The 20,486-nt window shown below is 40.9% G+C and overlaps 1 protein-coding gene across 3 annotated transcripts in view; it reads right to left on the minus strand.

Annotated features, from left to right (window-relative positions):
* COL8A1 (collagen type VIII alpha 1 chain) overlaps positions 1 to 20,486 on the minus strand; it is a 123,531-nt gene that overhangs the window by 11,307 nt on the left and 91,738 nt on the right. For 2 of the 3 annotated variants that reach the window (XM_039559424.1, XM_039559409.1), the window contains exon 3: positions 19,068 to 19,183. The gene's annotated coding sequence lies outside the window, so the exon portion shown is untranslated. Of the gene's footprint in view, positions 1 to 19,067; positions 19,201 to 20,486 lie in introns of all 3 variants that reach the window. The other variant, XM_039559416.1, reaches the window with a different exon arrangement.

Genomic DNA, 20,486 nt, shown 5'->3' on the forward strand with positions numbered 1-20,486 from the left:
TACTTGGAGTCAGATGGCAGGGAGCCGTGACAAGGATCAGTAAGTTGGGCACCGTGGGCCGGGTGACCGCAGTCCCCAGGGATGCAGCTCTTTTGACTGGTGGCGTGTACTCGTTTGCACGAATCAGTGCCTGACCTCGGGCTCGAGAGGGAGGACCAGCGTGGGGGAATGTTTGCAGAAAAGCATGCGAATTTAATTAAAGGGATTAGAATTAATTATAGGTAGGATTTAGCAAATACCTGCCTTTGAATACGTTTTCCTGTTCTTTGCCATACGGCATACACTCGAATCCTCTGCCTAATGCTCCCTTCTGGGCAATTTGCCTGCCGTCTTGGTGGCAGGCAGATTTGATGGAGACACTTAAATGACTGCCACTAGATCCCCATTCAGCGGTCGGCAGCGTGTGGCACACAAACCCAGACCCAGTAATGTGGAGCACACAAAGTGATCAAAGTGCAGAGCTGCCTCCCCGCTTATCAGCACGGAATCGCGCTGCTGGCGTGGAGCCTGGGACTGGCCGCCGATGTGTCCGAGCACAGACTGTTTGTTCAACGTGGGAACTGTGCTGAGAGCTCCTTCTCTGCAGGGCTGGTGCTACCGAGCGCTGCAGAAGGAGCTCCCCGCGGGCCACAGCCACTGACACTGTCCAAGGAATTCACCTTATCAGATGGAATGGGTTTGCCATGCGCGACACACGGGAAGGGAGGTTGGTTTTCATGGAAGTGCTTTTATAGTCAAGCAACCATTTCCTAGGGGTGTTGTTCATTTGGGGATTGTTCTGGTGGGAATGCTTCACATCTACTGCCAGTCCACTGAGCCCAAAATAACGCAAAGACAAGTGGTGATGCGCTTCATACTGAAGTGTGTGATCCAGTAGGATGAACCTTGAAGTGCTGATAATGAGCTATGGTGATTGCTGGTTCCACAGCAGTGTGAACAGGGAACTGCAGGTTTGTTTTGGAAAAAAACATCCCTTCTCAGCTGTTACTCATCATTCTTGGCCTTGCTCTGCCCTGGGATAGGTTGTGCTGGCTGCCTGCAGTAGAAGTCTCTCAATTTTTCATGGTACAATTGTTTGTGTGTTATTATGGTACAATCGTTTGCTAAGAGTATCGCAGCATTTTACTGGTTCTACCCAAAGTGGTGCCTCTAGCAGTGCTGCTATGAATTATACTCACGGGTAGACGTGTAAAAAGTTTCCATTTCACTACCTCTTGGGTCAGCCAGCTACAGCTTTGTGAACAAGCCACATGCTAGCAATTGGCTCTAAATGACAAGTGAATAATCTGCACAGCTCAGTGTTAAACTTGTTAGTCAGTGGAATGCTTCCTCTCATCAGATGTTTGGGAGTAGACGGAAGTGAGAGAAGAAGGCTGTCTCTTTCTGTGACAATTAAAACTTAAGTATATCCTGAATTCTTGCCCAAATATGCATAAATGGCAGAATGTTATTCTGAAGGATATCTACCAGTTCTACTGGTTAGAGAACTCTTAGTTCCTCGTTTGATTAATTAAATTATTGTACTAAAAGCAGAAAAAAAAGTCAGCTTTGTGAAGGTGCACCGAGTCTTAAATCTGCCTATATATATTTTATTCTAATATGGCATGGTTTACGATTTTCTGTCTTCTGTCTGGGAGGATTGCTTAGAGAAGGAGCATTCTATGAGTTAGCAGATCTCAATACCTTTAGGAAAGTGTAGATGTGCATGCAGAAATTCCCTTCATTGACAACTGCAAGACACAATGAGGTGCTAGAGTATGTATTTTTCTTAAACACTTCCCAAAAGATGGCAGTGGAAAGAAAAATCCTGATTATAGAAGTGTTCTTGATAATGACAGTGACTGTTGCAAGTGTTGTAGGGAAGGTAGTCTGTCTTCTTTATTTTTAAGTGTTATGTAAAGCAGTACAGCTGCCTGCAGTTGTAATATTCATGTAGGCTGCACTTCTCAGCCTAAGGTACACTTGGTGCCAAACCTAAGGACACAAGGGAGAAGTGGCCAGAAGCTGCTCTTGGGCTTCTCTTGATCCTGAGGCTGTAGCAAGTACTGTTTCAGTTGCTGGTGCCACTTGGGGTCTGACCTGCCCTGCATGGCCTGTGGGCCACTGACAACACCCCGCTGTGGTGTGACGTCCTGCCACACCATGGTCGCTGTCACCATGTCTTCTTTTTGGGGATGAAAAGGCTGCACTGTGTCCTGGGTGGACAGAACACAGCCACAGCTTTGGAAAAGGCAGGTGTCTGTCTCCGCCCACACCTGGTCTCGCCAGTGCTCTGCTGTGGGACATTTTGGGAGTGGAGGGCTCCTGGCAGCTCCAGGGTGCCTGAGGCAGGCAGGAGGGATGGCTCTTTGAAAAGGGGTAAGTTTTAGCCTTTTTATTATCACGATGAAGCAGGACCTCTGAGGTTTAGAACTTTCTAGCTCTTTTTAGCACTGTATGCAAACTGATTAAATTTAAATGCTTTACAGGGAGCCATTACCCCCTATAAAGAAATCAAGATCATGAAATCTCGTTAAGAAAGAGAGCCTAATTCTGGGTGCCCAGGTTCTTTGATTGCAGTCTTTTGGTTATAAAGAAATTTTATTTCTTGTAGTGATCATACTTGGTAGTGATCATACTCCAGCCCTTGCAATTTGAGCAGAAGTTACTTTAACAGTCCAGTGAGTTCTTGCACTACAAAGCAAGAAATTTGTGTGGGACTTCTGAAGAACTTGGTCTGATCTTAATTTGAAAAAATTTATTGTTCTCTGTGACTCCTGTTACAATCCTGTGGCCTTGCGCATTGAATTCTTGCCAGAAAATTTGCTTGATTGCCTCTGTCTGAAACTGGCACAGCACAGCATTTCTGTTCCTTTTCTCACTTTGATGGCGTACAAAATGTGTTTTCTTGGCTCTTGCAATCATGCTGTTTCATTACTTTTTTTTTTTAAATAAAAGCAAAAGGCTTTGGAGGCTTTATTTTGGAGACGAATTGTTACCATTTACAATATTTCCGTTCACTGTGCTTTGATGAGCCTGTCAAGAGAAAGAGCAGCTTCTCTCTCCCTTATTTTTATTTGCTGTGCTCTAACTCTGCCATTTACCAGAAACCCAAAGTAGCAGTCCAAGGGAGATATGAAAACAGTAACAAATGTCTGTAAAATATTTTTCTTGAAAAAACTTCCTCTCAGACAATTTTTTTTGGAAGGTTATTTGCCATTAAAAAAATTCCTGCCCTCTGCATACTTTTCCTACCTTTGCTCAAACAGTGGAAGAAATAATCTTGCCTTCGAAGGTTAAACATATTATACTACTCCACCCAGAGAGAAATCAGGAGCATGCTTTAAAATTATTTAGCAATAATTCTTTTCCTGTTTTATTATCGAATATTGCAGGTATCATCATATTTGTTAGGATATGCTAATCATGACCTGACACTCCATTCACAAAATTCAAGACGATCTGATCTTGCAAACATATTTCCTAAATGGGTAAATTATTTTATTTCTATGCTATTCTTCTTGATAAAGACTAAGATGACAATAACTACAGCTAAACACTCAGTTAAAATGGTTTCAAAACTGGGCTTGCAATTTTTATGAAAGCCCCCTTGTGCTCTAGGTCACACCTGTGGGCAGACCCGAAGGTGGAAGTTGCTAGATGGTAGACACTGGATCTACCAGTGTAGGTCTTCATCATCTGGGAGATGCTTGCAAAACGCCACTGAAAATCACCGAAAATCCTCTATGCTACCACCATGGCTGAACTGCACACACACATCCCTGTGTCATGCAGGAACAGATCGGTTCCTAAAGACCACCTGTCTTTTCCTCTTGTACAGCTGGTAAGAAATGCATCTTACTCAAGTCTGCTTCAGCACAAAAGCACACATCAGTGGAGGGGCAAAGACAAAGCTTGAAGTCGCTGTTACTTGTTAACAAGTGTTACGTGTACAGGCCTACACAGATACCACCCACTTCCCACTCTGCAAGTGCAGAAATAAGGGTAGCAGTACACAACCAAAAAAACTTCCAATCTCAGTTGTGAAATACTCCCTGTAGCTTTGATTCAGGGAGTACTTACAGCAGGAGTTTGCCCTGCCTCTGAAAAGCACAGCAAAAAAAAGGATGCTTCTGAAGCGTACACACCCACACCCACACAAAAGACCCTCCCCACCCCACTCACACACACTTATCCTGGATCTAGGAGAATTTATAGTCATGTAAACTGCAAAAATGTCATGAGTGGAGTTAATTTCCTATATGCAATCCAAGGTGCTGTGGTTTAAAGGACTTGAAATTACCACATCTGTCACCTTGGAACAACCCAACCAAGGCCAAAGGAAAGCAAAGCCAAGCCCTGAAGAGCAAATACCATCAGTCACTCAGTCTGTCAACTGTACTCAAGGAAAACGTGTTCCGTGCAGCCATTTGGGCCCATGATGACTGAGACTAGCAGATGCACAGGCTGGAAAGCTGGTCAGTGCTCGGCTCTGCAGACTAACAGTTATAAAATATCTGCCGCAGGAGCCGGCACTTGCGTTTCTTCCATCCTGCAGCCAGGATGAAGGGACAGGCTGACAAACATGAGCTACCCAGCTGCTCAACTGGATCAAAGGTGGACGCCAGCCTCTCTTCAGCTTCCTGCAGCACTACGAGGCAGAGCTGGGGCTGGAAGTACAGGAGAATACAGGATTGGAGCAGAAGTTAAAACACTTCAATCCCCAGCTGAAATCCAAGCCCCTGATCAGGGACTGATAAGCTGTTGCCTGACTGTCAGACCACTGAAATCCTCCTCAAAGACACCTTGTCCCAGTGCACAAGCCTTTCTTAGTGCAGGTGTGGACTTGAGGCTCGCTTTGCCTGTGGACACCTCCCAGGCTTTCAGACAAAGTCTCTCGTTGCTTTCCCTCCTCCGTATGGCTTCTTGGGTCTGCTGTGACCTGTGCCATCTCTTACCCATCTCTTGGGAGCTGATGCCTGTAGCCTGCTGGCTCAGGCATGCCCAGGAGGGAGAGAATGCAAACTTCAGAAGTGCTTTTTGCTAAAGGAAGGAACTAGACCTGTGTTCCTCCGCCCAAATAAGACTGTGCTTGAGCTGCTGACGACTGCTCAGAGTTCGACAGAAAAATTTGGCACCTGCTTTCAAAAGAGGATTGTGAGCTATGAGCCCAGAGTGGAGGGACTTGTGCCTGTCTACTTCATTCACCAGAAGGCACTTAAACCCAGGAGAGAGTCAGGATTTCGGGTGAACTGCAATCTTCAGCTTTCCCTATTTGGCTGGCTTAGGAAGCTCTCCAAACAGTGGCTTTTGTGAATCCCCCTCCGAGGCACTTAACTCCACTTACACACATGCATGGAGTCCCGGCATCTAATTCAGGCATGTGGACTCCATTATGGAGCCAGATGCAAACATCCCCTCACGGATTAGGACCTGAAAGGTTTTATATCCTGTATTGTCAATCAGCTAAGGCCTTCATTCCTTGCCCCATCCTCCTTTCTTTGTTTCAAAATCTAGATTTTTTAAGCAGGTAAGTATTTTAAAAAATTATTTGTGTATCTGTGCAAAGGCATAGTTAAAGCATGTGCTAGATATTCCCAGGATGATGCAGTTAGATCAACAATGACTAATTCCACAAAATCTGTCATTAGAAAAATCAATGCACTTAAATGATGTCATATCCTTCCTTGCAAGCCTTGTCCACCAGATTCTTATTGTTGGATATCTGAACCAAAGGTTTATGGCTACCTACATGCCATGGCTCAACCAAATTCAAAAATAAATCCACTAGGCTGGTACTTCTCTAGCAAGGGAAATGGAGTTATGTTTCATACAACAGGATGGCTATCAGCAATGCTTAAAATTATTTTCATTTGTGTGTTTTGTTTGACTCTTGAGATGGGGCACCTACATTAATTCCAAGTTAATTTTTCCTTTAGTCAAGAAACATGCTCAGATTTTCAGATGTTAGCAGAAATCATGTGTTCTGGACAGAAATACTTCTGATCTGCTTTGTGGATGTTTAACTATGCTAATGAAAGAGATATTCTGGAGTATGTAATTATAGCCCGCAGGATCAGAGTGAGAGGGTTTTTTCTTACGTTTGAGCAGTATTGCCTGAAAATTATTGCAAAATTCTCAGTAAGTCAAATAGTAAGGCTGATTAGATCCTGCAGGAATGAGGTCCTTAGAGGGCTGTACTCACAATTTGTATTAGTAAAGTCACGCAGGGGCTAGTGTTTTCAAAGGTGTGTTTGCAGCTTTGTGAGACCCTTGGACAAGTGCCAGTACTGGATGCAGGGTGCAACTGGGGCTGTGATTAGAGCAGGAAGACTTTGCTGCTAAAGCGACACTAAATGACAAGGTGGTTGTAGCTGAGAAGCAGCCAAAGCAGCAGCTGGGAGAGTGCTGGGACAGTGCAAGCATGCACACCTGAGAGTATGCACACAAATGAAACAATCAGTAAGAATTCAAATAAAGAAATCAAAACCCCAAGTCAGCTTTGCTGGTATTTCTGCATCTATATGAGTAGCTTGTGGCGACGTAACTGTTTCACACTGCTGGCTGAGGGGACCCCAGAGCACAGCAGCTTCATGGCAGGCAAAGGAAAAAATGCAGGGAGGAGAGCTGGGTCTGGAATGGAGGGGAATGTGTGAAGGAATTAACTGAGATACCGGAGATTTAACTCTCTGCTTGGAACTGAGAGGCAATCCAATTTCTTCCATTGTCACCGATTTAAGCTTCAATAATAAATCAGCAGTGATTGTACTGGACAAAAATCTAAAAGCTTTTATAATCTCTGGGAGTGTACAGTGTTCGTGTTCGCTCTTTCATTAGATACTGTTCTCATTACAGCTTTTTGAAAGGAATATGCAGTGTGGGGAAGGAAAGCAAACTTACAAAGAGTTTTCATCTCTTCTTTTAAGGCACACAGGGCAGAATGTACAAACTGCTGGCACATGACAATGTCATTACCTTTAAATGGATTAGTTTCAAATAGTGTCTATAGAAATAAATTATCACCCTCCTTGTCAACCTAAAAGACAATACCAGTAATCAAAATCACTAAGAAGCTGAAAAAACCCCTCAACTTGGTATATTTAATTTTTTGTCAGTTTTGGGTTTTTTGTCTTTTCAGGCTCTAGGCTGGATTATCTCCTAATATATGTACAAATCTCATAAATCACCTTTGAGAACTGCTGCTAAATTCTACTCCTGCCTCCCCTCTTCCTGAATTCCTTCTTACTTCTCTCTCTTCTTTCTATGACTAATAGCTATATCTTGTTTTAGCCTTTCTTGTACTTAATGTTTATTCCCCAAATAAAGCAGTCTCTTACAGTGGTCTATTGAAAATTATTTACTTTTTTTTTTGCTACTGTAATAAGGATTACATGCCATTATGTCTTTGGTTTGGAATGAAGTCCTCATCTTGATTAGATGTGACACCTGAAATGAACTTGTGTTCAGAGGACTAAGCCATGACAAGTTATCCAGAGGAAGGGGAGAGATTTGTGTTTTCGTGCACTTGAATTCATCAGTGTGTTGTGACCATACAACACTGCTGTGGCTTTCATAGCCCAGTGATAACTGTTATGGAAGAGAAGACTTACTTTTCATTTGGAAATGCAAAATTATTAACACAATATTGTTGAAGAATTTCCTGGCTTGTTTTCCCTTGTCTGCCTCAGGCAAAAAATGATTGCTGAAGTTTAATACTTTATGAAACCTCCTGACTATGAAGGTCTGGTAATTCTCCTTGGGAGGATCACTGACACAGATAAAATGCAGAAATCTGAACAGACGCGATGGAAAACTACATGCAGTAGAGACCGTAACTTTGAGAAACTTGTGTCCTGTCAGTTCCTGTCTATTGATTATAATGGTGAATATCTATTTTGTACAGTAAAAAGTATATTTCCTAGAGTTCAGTAACTGGGTACACTACATGATCTGGAATAGATTTTTCTCAAGTAATTCAATTAATTACTTCATGTAACAATTAGCAACGTTGGAAGCTTGTGAAATTCAGCAGTTGGAGAACTGGTCACTTGTGCAAACAGGCAGTTTGACATATGTAGATAACCTAATTATTTTCAATGAGAACTGTAACTTGTATAAAATTTACTAGTTGTTAAATATTTTAAAATTAATCGCAACTTATACATACCCAGACAGTTATCCATGCAGTAGACTGTAGCCTGTTTTTCCTAATCGAGCAAAACTACAATGAGAATTTTGCTCAATTAAGAACTGAATAATTTGGCTGACTTTTACTCAGTTCTTGGCAGTAGGAAAAAACTGGTCTTTCCAACAGTAAGTGCCAGTGCAAAATATTTTGGCAAGGAACAAATGTCAGTTTAGATCTATGAAATTACCATTTTCAGGCAGTAAAATTAGAATCACTCTGGTTTATATTAACTTAAAAATACCCAAATCCTGGCCAGCCATTGTGCAGCTAAGCAAACAGGTATCCGCTACTGGCGCAGATTCTGTTCTCAGTCATAGAAGCATTTTGACTGTAGTGGAGGTCCTATTTACAGAAAAACCAGTATCACTGAGTCCTAACTTCGGCATGTGCTTAAATTTATTGATATTGGTATTCTGCTGTAGAAATTATCAGAGTGGTTAAATGTATCTGGTTTGAAGTGGACAACAGTGATTGTTACTGAGTCTGTTTTACTGCAGCTTATCTTGCTAGTTACAACATTTAATGGGATGTCCCAGATGAGCAGCTTCACTAGCCTAGCCCCTCTGAGCTAAAAGGAAATTTTCCAAAGATGGAAGAGTTGGAGGATAAGTGGGAGTGTTGCTTTCCTTTAATTATTTTCTTTTAAGGAAATGTTTTTCTTATCATTCTTTTCATCTATTCAAAACTATCCCAAAGTCTTCCTGGAAATTGGGCTGAAAATGTCATGAGAACAGACATTATTTCACATATCTGATTTTTTTTTTTTTTTCAACTGGCGACAAAGATCCCATTTAATTAAATGAAAGCAGACTTTGGATGTCTCTGTTGATGTACAGACCTACAGGCAGTAGGAGAATGAGGAAAGAACCTGTAATGTAAACCTATCACATTAAAAATACATACTTATGTTCAGACTTGACTATTGTTTTACAAGGAACTCCCAAGAAAACATGCATGTGGATCCCATTTCCTGAAGAAGTTTTCTTTAAACACTCATGAAATCAATGTATCATACTTCAAAGATTTCTTAGTTTAGCTGGAAGTAGGGCTGTAAATGTTCCTACTCATAGCCTTCACCATGGGTTAGCTGATGCCACTAGCAAACCCACTCCATACCTGTGGAAAAGGCTACTCCTCGTTAGCCTGCTTGGGAGCTCTGGAGGCCAAGTGTCAGTGCTGCAATCAGGTCTATAAATCTGCTAGATTATTTGTGTGCTGAAGTTTCTCTTGCCATTGTGATGAAGAAATAATTGAGCTGCCGAATTCTACCAGTTACATATGAAGCTCATTGAATTTTGTTCTCTAACAAAAGCATTATTTTGTAAATAGGGAGGAAAAGAAGTTTATATGTAAATGGATACATATGTTTTTGGTACTTAAACCCGTTTAATTACATCATTATTTTGCCAAATAACATGACATGGACAAGTTAGATGTTAGCCTTTTTTATAATTTAACCAAAGTGATCATGCATATTGTGTGCTGGCTACACAACTGCGCTTGATCTTTGTCCAACCACAGAAAATTAGTGCAAAAAAAGCATGGGAGGTTCCAGGCCTTCCAAATGTATTAAACTCATTACTAAGATGCTTTAAACTTACTCATAGTTCAGTGTTGTTCACTCTTGGTGATGAAGCCTTGCCGACTAAAAGTAATAATCCTAAATTGAATTGTCTTGCAAAGAAATGCAGTGGTGCCATTGTAATCATAATATAGATGCTTGTCAAGAAAAACCCAATTTGAAGGTTACCACTTTTAAAATGCATTTCTATGACCTTGTTCTGCTGCATGCTGCCAAGGGATGCACATTATAAATGAGTTGAGGTGTCAATGTTCAGAAAAGCCAATGCTTTTTACTGAGATAAAACACAGCCTCCCACAGTTTTTATCTCTGAATGTGGGGCTGGTGCTCTGATTCAGAATGGTGAAACAGACACATGCTGAATGTTTACAATTCTCGTCAGATATTCTTTCTTCCTACAGTGCTGGAGGGGAGTGGGTTAGAAAATAATAATTGTGAAATACTGTTCCCATCTCCTATGAGATGCTGCCCCAAGAAAACTAAGGAAAGATGGGCTTACACTTTTTCCAAATGAATTTACTGTAAGTGTGGCAGTAAGTGGCCATAAGCTCTTTTATGCACTGCATTGTTTCCCACAGTTTCCAGTCCCTGCAGTTGACTGTTTACAGGTGTCTCTGAACCTCTGACTTCAAATAAAGCCACACAGAGACCACAAGTCAGTCTTGATGAGCAGACACATTTCTTCACATTCTCTTCAGGACAGTGAGATGCAAAGGAGTGGTTTCCTGAAAAGACATTTGTCAGGAAGATGACAGGTCTTACTGTAAGGAAGCTGTGTAAAAACTCTACACTTTGTGAGAGAGGAGTAAAGTTTAGGCCCTGATGCTCATCTCTGAGTAGTGTAGTTTAAAAGAATCCTCCACTGCGTCAATGGCATTGTCCATGTGTAAAATTGGGATAACATGGCTGAACAGAACAAGTGCTTCATGTTTGTAGCTAATTAATCTGAGAAACAGGAGGGGAGCCTTCCTTACTGCCAGCTTTCCAATATGGCATACACTGAGACTGCTAAAGTCTTGGGGAAAAGGAGGTGAAGAGGGTAAAGCAGCACTGACCAAAAATCACAATGGCCTGGTGCAGATCAGTACATTAAAAAGGAGAAAAGAGTGTAATACGGTCTGGAATAATTTTTTGCTTTAATCATGTAAATCCTTGTCATGTTGTAAACAGCCCAGTTTGCTGAAGGAAGACAAGACAAATCAGGGCATGATTTGGGTGAAATGCATGGGGAGGCCATGTCTTTGGCATGCACTGGCCTCCTGCCACTGGCTGTTTCCAGTGCTCCGGCTGGGTGGGGAAGGGATGCTGCCATTGTTGTATCTTCACCTATTCGGTTTCTTGTTCCTCCACCTCCACTCTCTCCCAGGGTGGCAAAGCAAGCCAGCCTGGGGCTGCTGTCCCAGAGGATTAGCCCTTTGCTCTTGGGGGCTGGGGGAAGGTCTCCTACCACCACCAGTGGCCCCACCTTCAAGCTCAGCAGCTCACGCTGTGACCTGCTTTTGGAGGTGACCTATAAGGACTAGGTAGTGCTAATGAGTGAAGAAAGAGCTGCAATGGGTGATGGAAATGAGCCTCTGAAAGCAGTGGGAAGGCTGGTACTTGCATGGTTCTGTAAAGAAAATGGTATTATTCCTAAGGAAAGGGTACTATTTCTACAGCTATAATCCAAGACATTTTCCTCTTTGGCACCAAAGCTGCACACTGGGATTCTTCTCGGCTGAATGCAAACACTGCATAGGGCAGTTCAGGGATGGTCAGCTCTTAGGAGCAGTTGCAGCTTTGTAAGCTTTGGAGTTTTATTGGATTCCCTACTGGAGTCTTTATTTGGTTTGGCATTTAAAACCCATCTTGTATAATTTTTCTAATTCCAGATACAGTCACCATAACTAATTTGTGGCAGCAACAAAGGAGAATTAGATGGTTTTGTATCCTTATTTGTAACGATGATAATAAATGGATTGCCAACAAGTATATTTATAAAATCAAGCACACTGAATGCCAAATGGTGTAGCATCTGAAGACCAAATATTTCTTATCTGTGTATATGTATTTAAATACTGACAGGTGTTATAGCCAGTTCAAATGTCTGTTGCAGCAATTTTTGATCAGGATGGAAATTCCATTGAGTTTTCACAGGCGGTCCTTGGGAGCGGACACGTCTCGGTACTGAAGCTGCCCTGTAGGTGGCGTGAGCCATCCGCTCAGCACAGACACAGGTCTAACACTCCTCTTGCACTTAAAAGAAGAAAAGCAAAATAATAAAAACACACTCACATAACTGTCCTTTATATAGGTACTAGGGCCCGTGTTGGCTGGTGCACGGCTGTGTTACACTGCCTTCAGTGATAAATGAAAGATTTTTCTGGTAAAGGTAAAATCGTATTTTAAGACACAGTGTTTTCCTGTGCCTTTGAATGAGGAGAGTCTTCCTTTCTTGCAGGTATTTCGATCACCTACAGAGAGCTCATTACTAGCAGCGTATTCCTTTTGTTGGCCAGGGCAAATGTGATAAAAACTGAGCATTAACAAATACCTTTCCTTTTAGTCTTTTCTGGCTCCCTGTCTTTTAAACTGTGTTTAACTTTTCAGACTCTCACTCATTTGTCAAAAAGCTTTGTTTTCTAGCTATCATGGAACTGTATCATGTTGGAGTGTGCTTTGCTCTGAGCACAGCAAAATCTGCAGATTCTTCTGCTTGTGAGTAGACAATGGTAAGCATCAGCCCTTTGATCTTAACCATTCTATATTTAGGGAAGAAAGGTTACAAAGTTTGAGTGTATCTGCAGTTCCTATGCATTATAACTCCCGTGTAGGGGTCATATGCATTCCTGGCTGAGTTTAATCACAGTGTGAAATGGTGCTTGTATTCCACATCTGGCCACGGTAGGAGGAGGTAACATCTACATTCAGGCATCTTTTCTGCTCCACTCAGCACTACTGAATCTCAGAGAAAAATCATCCATATCTAGGTAAAAAGTGAGGGGGGAGTGGAAATTAAAAGGAGAGGGAAGTCAAAGGAGGACTGTCTGGCAAGACCTTAAATCTTCAGCTCTTCACAACCACTTGTTACCTGTGCAGGTAACTGTACTTCTAATCTAGGTACAAAGGACAGCAGGTTTTAGGTACAGTAAAGAAACTAGTATCTCAAGGTACAAAAATATGTGTCTCAAGAAGGATATGAAGGAATACATGGCACAGCGACTGGAATGGGTATTCTCCCTGAGCCTGAAAGACAAGGTGTGCAAAGTATGCGAGCATCTGAGATTGGAAATAGATCCCTCATGACATTGTCAGGTATGCCTGTGGATGAACAGGCATGTTCAGCACCTGTAGTCACAACATGGGCTTGAGTGTTTGGCACTCACAGTGTGCACAACAAACTCCTCATGTATGATCATGCTGAGATATGCCAGAGGTTGTGAAGTTAGGAACACAAAGAAAAAGCCTACTTGGAAGATTAAAAGAGTGCACTTTGCAAAAAATTCAGCCAACACCTGGCTCTGTTATAAAAAATAGGACTTACTGTCCTATTTTTACTATTTAATTCTATTCACACTCCTAAGATATCTCTGAATATTCTGAGTCCAGGAGAGATACACTCAAAGACAAGAGTAATACAGAAGATTTTTTTTTCACTTACACAGTACAGACCTGAATACTGCAAGTAGTGATTTCCTAAAAAGAAGAGGGTGCAGTCACATCTGAGGCACATAGGTAATATAACTCTTCTTTAGATTTCTGAGGTTACATACCTCCAGGAAAACAATTTCCACTTTGTATATATTTTATTGAGTTTGGGAAATAAAAATGCCACTGTCAGTGCTTCACGGGCCAGAGCTAAACCTTTCCTAAAGGAAATGTTAATAATATCCAGAGGAGGGAATGAACTCAATGCAGGCAAAAACTATAATAAAAATAATAATAAAAAGTCAGACTCCTCCAAGTCTCATTCGGTTCAACTGCAGATTGTAGGAGATTTCTCATGAAAGTATTTGATACATTTTAATGTAACTGTACACTGGTTGGGAAAGAACAAACATAACGTGCTGAGAGTTAACATATTATATAACTCTTCCTCATCATGCTAAATTTTTAGCAAAAAATACTGCAGGCCACTGGGTTTAACAGAGCTGGGCAAGCCTTTTAGCTTATAAAACATCACATCTAAAGTTGGGTCTGAGTAAGTGTTAAAGCTTTGTTAGGATGGCGTGTCCTCAAATAATTGTAGAATGCCAAAGACAGAGCTTCCCGTGTTCCTTCAGGCTGAGCAGGGATGCCAAGTATACAGAATTGGAAGCTGTCTATCAGGGGTTTTTATTTGCTTGATATTGTGCAGACAGCAGAGACAAAATACCAAAAATGCTTGAAATCCTTATGACCTTTCACTGCAAACTGTGAACTTTGTGTGCTAAACTCAAACTGCTATTTACGCTGTCAGCACAGGCTCCGTGCTGATGCCTTTTCTTTGCCTTTTCAGTTTGTCATTTATCAAGGGACAGCTTCACAAACACTGCACAGGAGGGGGGACCTGAGCACATACCAGACCTTTCACACGTTCAAAATACTTAGTCTCCATTCTATGGATTGCTTAAAAATAGCTGTAATGCAAGCAAAGTAGCATGAAATATGCTGTTTGCACTCAAAGGAAATGTTCTATAGAAAGTCTTAGCTTTGCCATCAGCTGGCACAGCTCACATTCCCAAGTTGTGTCCTGAATCCTTGCTGCTGCACAGCTGACTTCATTTACACCATCTTCCATTTACACAGGAATACACAAGTGACTACCAACGAATGGTCCAAAAATATATTCAGTAAAGAACTGCATCGCCTTCTGCAATGAAATATCCCTGATTTCAGCCTTGTGCTACAACATTCATCCACCCTTGTAAATGATGAGCTAGACTGTTGCAGAGAACAAGTGCAGGGGAGATTTCAGATGTATAAAGTAGAAATTGTGAGAGTCAGTAGAGGGAATAGAGAAGTGAGGGTGACTGAACGCTGGCATTGGTTTCCAGGGAGGTTGTGGAGTCTCATCCTTGAAAGTAGTTCAAAAGCTTTCTGGACTGGTCCTGGGCAACCAGTCTAGATGTCCCTGCTTGAGCTGGGGGGTTGGACAAGGTAACTTCCAGAGGTGCTTTTAAACCTCAACCATTTTGTGACTGTGAAATTGTTCCTATGGAAGACTACTGTGAACTGTAATATTTGTTGCTATTTGCATAACTTTGCCAGTTAAAACAGGACAGTCTTAATCAGTTACTTAAATAAACCCAACAGCTACATAAAACTCCTTTGAAACTAAATATAAGGTTGAATTATATAACAAATGTTTTAGCTGAACTCTTGGTATTAGATGGGCAATTATTCTGACTGTATTTCAAATTTCATTTCACATTGTGGTAGCATTCCTTGAACTTTACAAGGCAAAGGCATTAATAGAGTTGTGTCTGAACACTTTAGGGTCTAGAAAACTGTCTTAAAATGAGACATTTCCTGAGAGACTTCTGCATAGAAAGAAACTGGGTCCACATGGCATCATTTACCAAAAGAAACTGGGTCCACATGGCATCATTTCATTGATACATTATGCTAATGAGGCTTTTGAAAGAAGACTTTTCACTTAGAGCTACTTTTCCCTGAATGTGAAAGCTATGGAAAATGTGTGGAAAACATTCGCAAAGTGATGATGGCAGCTCTATGCTCTATATGTTATTTTAGTGAGCTACCTGTTAATAAACCATTTGCTTTAGCATATAAACAGGAGGATTTATGCATAATGCAAAACCCATAAGAAGGCTTATTCTTTGGTGTAACTGTTTCCCAAATCAGAGAGGCACATTGTTCCAGTCTTCCACAAACTTCCTGTTATCAGTATAAAAAACTGCTGCCTACTGGCTTCAAGTTCTTTTCATGTGAGCTGGTATGGGGAGTAAGGGACTCGGAAGCAGAGAATTTAAAGAGCAGCAGGTTCCTTGGATCTCTGCTTTGCACAGCCTGGGATCATAAACTTGTCATCCTGGTTACTAACAGCAAACAGGAGGTATCTATACAATATCCCCAATTCTAATGATTTGTGGAGGCAAGTTCATCTTGTTCTTTCTATGTGTTCTTCTGTAGTGGAGCTTTCTGTGTCAATTACTGCTGCTAAAGCCCTAAACAAGCCCCTCTTCTTCAAAACACAGACAAAAGCAACCATTGGGTTTATTCACAATAATGCTTGGATTAGTTAAAGGAACCACATTCACCAACAGGAAAAGAAAAGTCAATTTCTAAGCTATTGAATAACACTGCTATGTTTAGAAAAGATTTTTCTTTTGTAATTCTCCTTTAATTTCCTCCCATCCAAAGCTGCTGAGAGGAGTCTGAAGCTAGGTTTTCATGAGTGAGTAAAGGAGGCCAGCAACTGACTCCTATTTAAAATAAATGGTCCTGGAAATGTTAGGTAACATTTCCATAAATACTTGAGTAATTTGAGGTTTAGGTTCCTCTAAAAGTCATCCAGTATTTCCAGCTCCCCAAGTCAGACAGGGAAAAGGCAGACCAGTAAAACAATCCGTACTATCAGATAAGCAGGGATTGAATGAAGGCACATAAAGCACAAGAAAATGAGGAGGAAACTGAGGACACAGGAGATGCCTATGTTCAAGAAGTTTATACACTGAGAGGCATAAAAGGCAGTTCAACCGGAAAAAGGGTAGACAGAAAAAATATCAGACTCTATAAACTGAAACATTACTTTCAGTCGCTTAGGTTTGCTTTGGATTTTGAGATACGACCTCAGTAAATTCACATAAAATTGTATAACTTTATCACCTGACTCACTGCCTCTGAATTCAGCTTTTTTTTTTTTTTTTTCATTCTGCTTCCTGATCAGATTAGAAGGTGTCTGAAGTTAAACTGTGCATTCTGGTAACCTTTCTGAATAGTTTTGCTTTCTTCATTTCAGTTGTTGTTTTTCAATTTAAAAATATTATTAAAATACCACTTTTGGGTGGGTAGTGAATACAATGACACTGTGTAGAAAACCAAAGCAATTTGAAGCAAGCTAGACATTCTAAGTACATTTTTAAAATACTTTATTGCTTAAATAAAATAAATCCCTTAGTCTACCAATTACTTTCAGATGTTTGATTGTTTGTTTTTAAAAAACTGTCATGTCAACCATTTAGAACTGACAAGAACTATTTTGATATCTTCACAAGTTTCCTCTAACGTCTGCTCCCCTCCTTATGTTGGGAACTACATACTCATCTTCATTGTCTCTTGTGTTTGTCTTAATTTTGCTCTATTTTATTTTATTATTGGAGGAAAAACTTAGCAGAGCTGTTTGCGGCAAGATTTAGTTACAGGAAACCCAACAGCTAAGCCCCAGTTTCAGCTGAGACAATTAGACTGTTGATTTTGGTAGCAGCTCGGGACTTCTATTTGACCCAAATGCCTTTCAAGTCTATCTGCCAGTTGATGCTCAAGTCTGAAAATTTTCTGTATTCTTGCTACAGATAGAGGGCTTTGTTTCCTTTTCATTTGAGGTATATTTCTATCCAAATCTGAATGTTTTGCTGAAATTCTTCTACATTCACTGGAACAGATTAAAAGAAAAAAAGGAAATAACAATATTTTCCAGAACTTTAAACCTCTTTTAAAGTTTGCTTTCCCCTTAATTCTCTGTTCCTTGATATCTGTGAATTGTTGAGGACAGTGTTTTTCTCAAAGCAACTTTGCCATTCATGAAAATTAGTGGGTGCTAATTTGTAATGCTTAGCTTAACTGTAGTTTTTTTCTGTATAGAAGCTATATTTAACAGCTCATATTACTGTTTCACCTGTTGTAGTAAAGGATTCTAAAATACTAACAAAAACCATGTAATACTTTTTTAACAGTGATCTATATTATTATCTAACACCAGAAGATATTTATCAAAAGGTTTGAAGAAATTACTAATGAAAAGAGGAGAGTTGTTATACAGTCTTTTCATCAACTGCTACAGAAACTTCACAGCTGAATTATCAAAGTCCACAGCCATTCTTGGATGGATGTTTTGTTAAGTGGATGGGCCCTAAAACTTTATGGATGCTCTGGGAGAATGTAAGTACTAGCTGGGAAGCGTTTTATTCTCTCTGCGTAGTTTGTGGGCTGGAGCCTTTCGCATTTTTTTTCCTCTTTTTGTTTCTTTTTTTTTCTTGTTAGACTTTTCTAGCACCCGATGTAGGGTAGGTCACAGCAGCTGATGCTGGGCGAAACAGTTACCAGGGACAGCTCCGGACGTGGAGTGGCCAGATCCTAAAATCCTGTCACTGCACGAGTCCGCCCCACTGGGTTCATAGTTCAGTGCTCCCCAGTGGGAATCACCCCAGTGAACTCCAGTGGGTTCCCAGAGCGGGGTTGTTGCCAGGGCTGGTGCTCTACAGCCACACTGTGGAGTCACGTTTGTGTGACTGCTGTTTTTTCATCTCAGACAAATTGTGCATGACTTCTCCACAAGCGAGAAATGCTATTGAATGTGGCACTCATCCTCCTTAAAAGATGTCCAGAAAGTCTGAGGGATTTACATGATTAATTCTTACCATGTGGATTCTTTTAATTAGCTTTCTAGAAACCAAAACAGAGTGTAGGACACTACTGCAATGCAACTTGTTAAGCAATAATGCATTTTTTCTTCCAAAAGTCACACTTGATAACAAACAATACTCATAGGCATAAGATGACTGTGGACAGTATGAGCTAATGTCTCGTTGTCAGAAACTTTTCCATTAAGGCTCAGAATGATGTTTAACATATTCTTCCCGTTATTGAGCTAAACTAAACATTGTATTAAGTATGGATTTCTCAATGAATGTTACTGCTGTTTAATTTAGCATGTGCATACATATGGAAGTGGACACGTGTACACATGCATTTTGGGGATCAAAAGCACATCAATACCGTGGTTCACTCTATTCCCAGGATAAAATGGTTTTTGACATATCCTTTTTAATGAAACCTGCCCTGACTCTTTTCCAACCACACAAATAGATTTAAACCAAGCTTCTTTTTATAAACACAAAATGCCAAAGCTACATATCAAACAATGGAGAATGACTGAAAGGATAGATTGTTTTATCTAAAAGATAAAAAAGTGCTGCTGAGGATGATTACCAAAATTTATGTGCCACATAATTTTCCACTCAAAATTCAAAAGCTTTGGTGTATAGCAAACACTTGAACAACTTATCAAATCCTGTGTAGGTGATGGCTTTAAGACAACTTCAGTTTTAAGCCTTTGTGCTTTGTTTTTGGTATTACATAGAACTCACTTAGGATTGCAAAGCTGAATATACTTACATTAAGATTTCAGGACAGGGCAGAAGAAGGACAGGTTGGTTCCTTTTCACTCTAAGAGACCTAGATTTTCTGATTGTGTTAGGCCTGGTGTTACTTAGTTGATTTTAAGTTGGTCCCTAGGGGGAAAAGAAGGCTTATAAGAAATGTATGAGCACACTATCCTTCCCCCCCTGACCCCCCCCCCCCGAAATATTAAGAAATATTAGTCAAAATTTTCAAACTTTTCAAACGTAGTGGCTTAGCATAGTCTTTTAATTCCATATTCCAGCTTCTTATTCAAGGTCTACTGTTCAGAAGTATGAAAACCTAGCAACTCATTCACTTTGAGTAGCCTTTTTAGTTATTCAGTGCTTGTGAAAACTGATGTAGCAGTTTGAATATGGACCAAAAATCCTAGTGTTTGGTGTTTTTGTTGGCAATCCTGTAATAATTATGCTGTAAATCAAAATATGGGTTTGGATTTCAAAAGTGCCTTGAGCCTTGTTCCCACCCTTCTACAGAGACACTGCATAACTTTTTCAGATTACAAGGTATAAAATTATCAGTCTGAAATACAGATGAAAAACTTTTACCTAATCTCATATTTCTCCATGTGTGTCGTGCCCATGAAAATGTGCATACAAACCCTTTCATGCAACACATAAATAAAATAATTAGTTCCCAAGAGGCATTGTGCTTGGAACTACCAAAGTCCCGGGCATTACTGCACTCATAATGTGAGGATACTAACAAGGGGAGCCACAGACAATGCTAGTGTCCTACATAAAATAAAATCTGCTTTTCTCTTTTATAGTCTGATCATTCTCACACAGCTGCTACCACGTCCTATGTGCTTCGCCTGACACAAATCCCACTGACATGGCTGGGAAGAGTCTGTGATTTGGTGGGTTCAGCTGCCACCAAGATGTTTAGGGTTTAGTTGTGGATGGAGAATTCTGGATGAGTGTGCTCCAGCTGGACTGAGCATATGCTTGGGTGCTGCGCTGGATCAGAGCTGGGGAGGGTCCCGTACCTCTCTGCACAGGCCCTGCCCTCAGCTGCTCACCATATGCTGCACTTGCTGCTCAGCATCCGTCCTACATGGAGCCATGGGCTCCTGAAACCCAGCTCATTGATAAGCAGGGTGATTGCTCTTCAATAGCTGATATGCTTTGTGGTTGAAAATTGATGTATTTGGCCTAAGATCTTCCTTGCCTGTGTTTTTGCTCTCCAGAGCCCCTGGTTTTCTAGCAGTCAGAGTAACTCCAAGGAGCCAAACATACCCAAAAGTATCTCTCCATTTACTACTAGCATTTAACCAGCTAGGGCAAAATGCAAACTCAAGAGCAGTGGCTCCCAACCTCTGCAAGGCTGCACTGCAGCAGTGCCCTGTACCCCAGCACCCAGTGGGCCCCAGGCAGCTCTGCCCTGGGTGGCCTG

Source organism: Corvus cornix, chromosome 1, assembly GCF_000738735.6.
Source record: "Corvus cornix cornix isolate S_Up_H32 chromosome 1, ASM73873v5, whole genome shotgun sequence".
Classification (NCBI taxonomy): domain Eukaryota; kingdom Metazoa; phylum Chordata; class Aves; order Passeriformes; family Corvidae; genus Corvus; species Corvus cornix.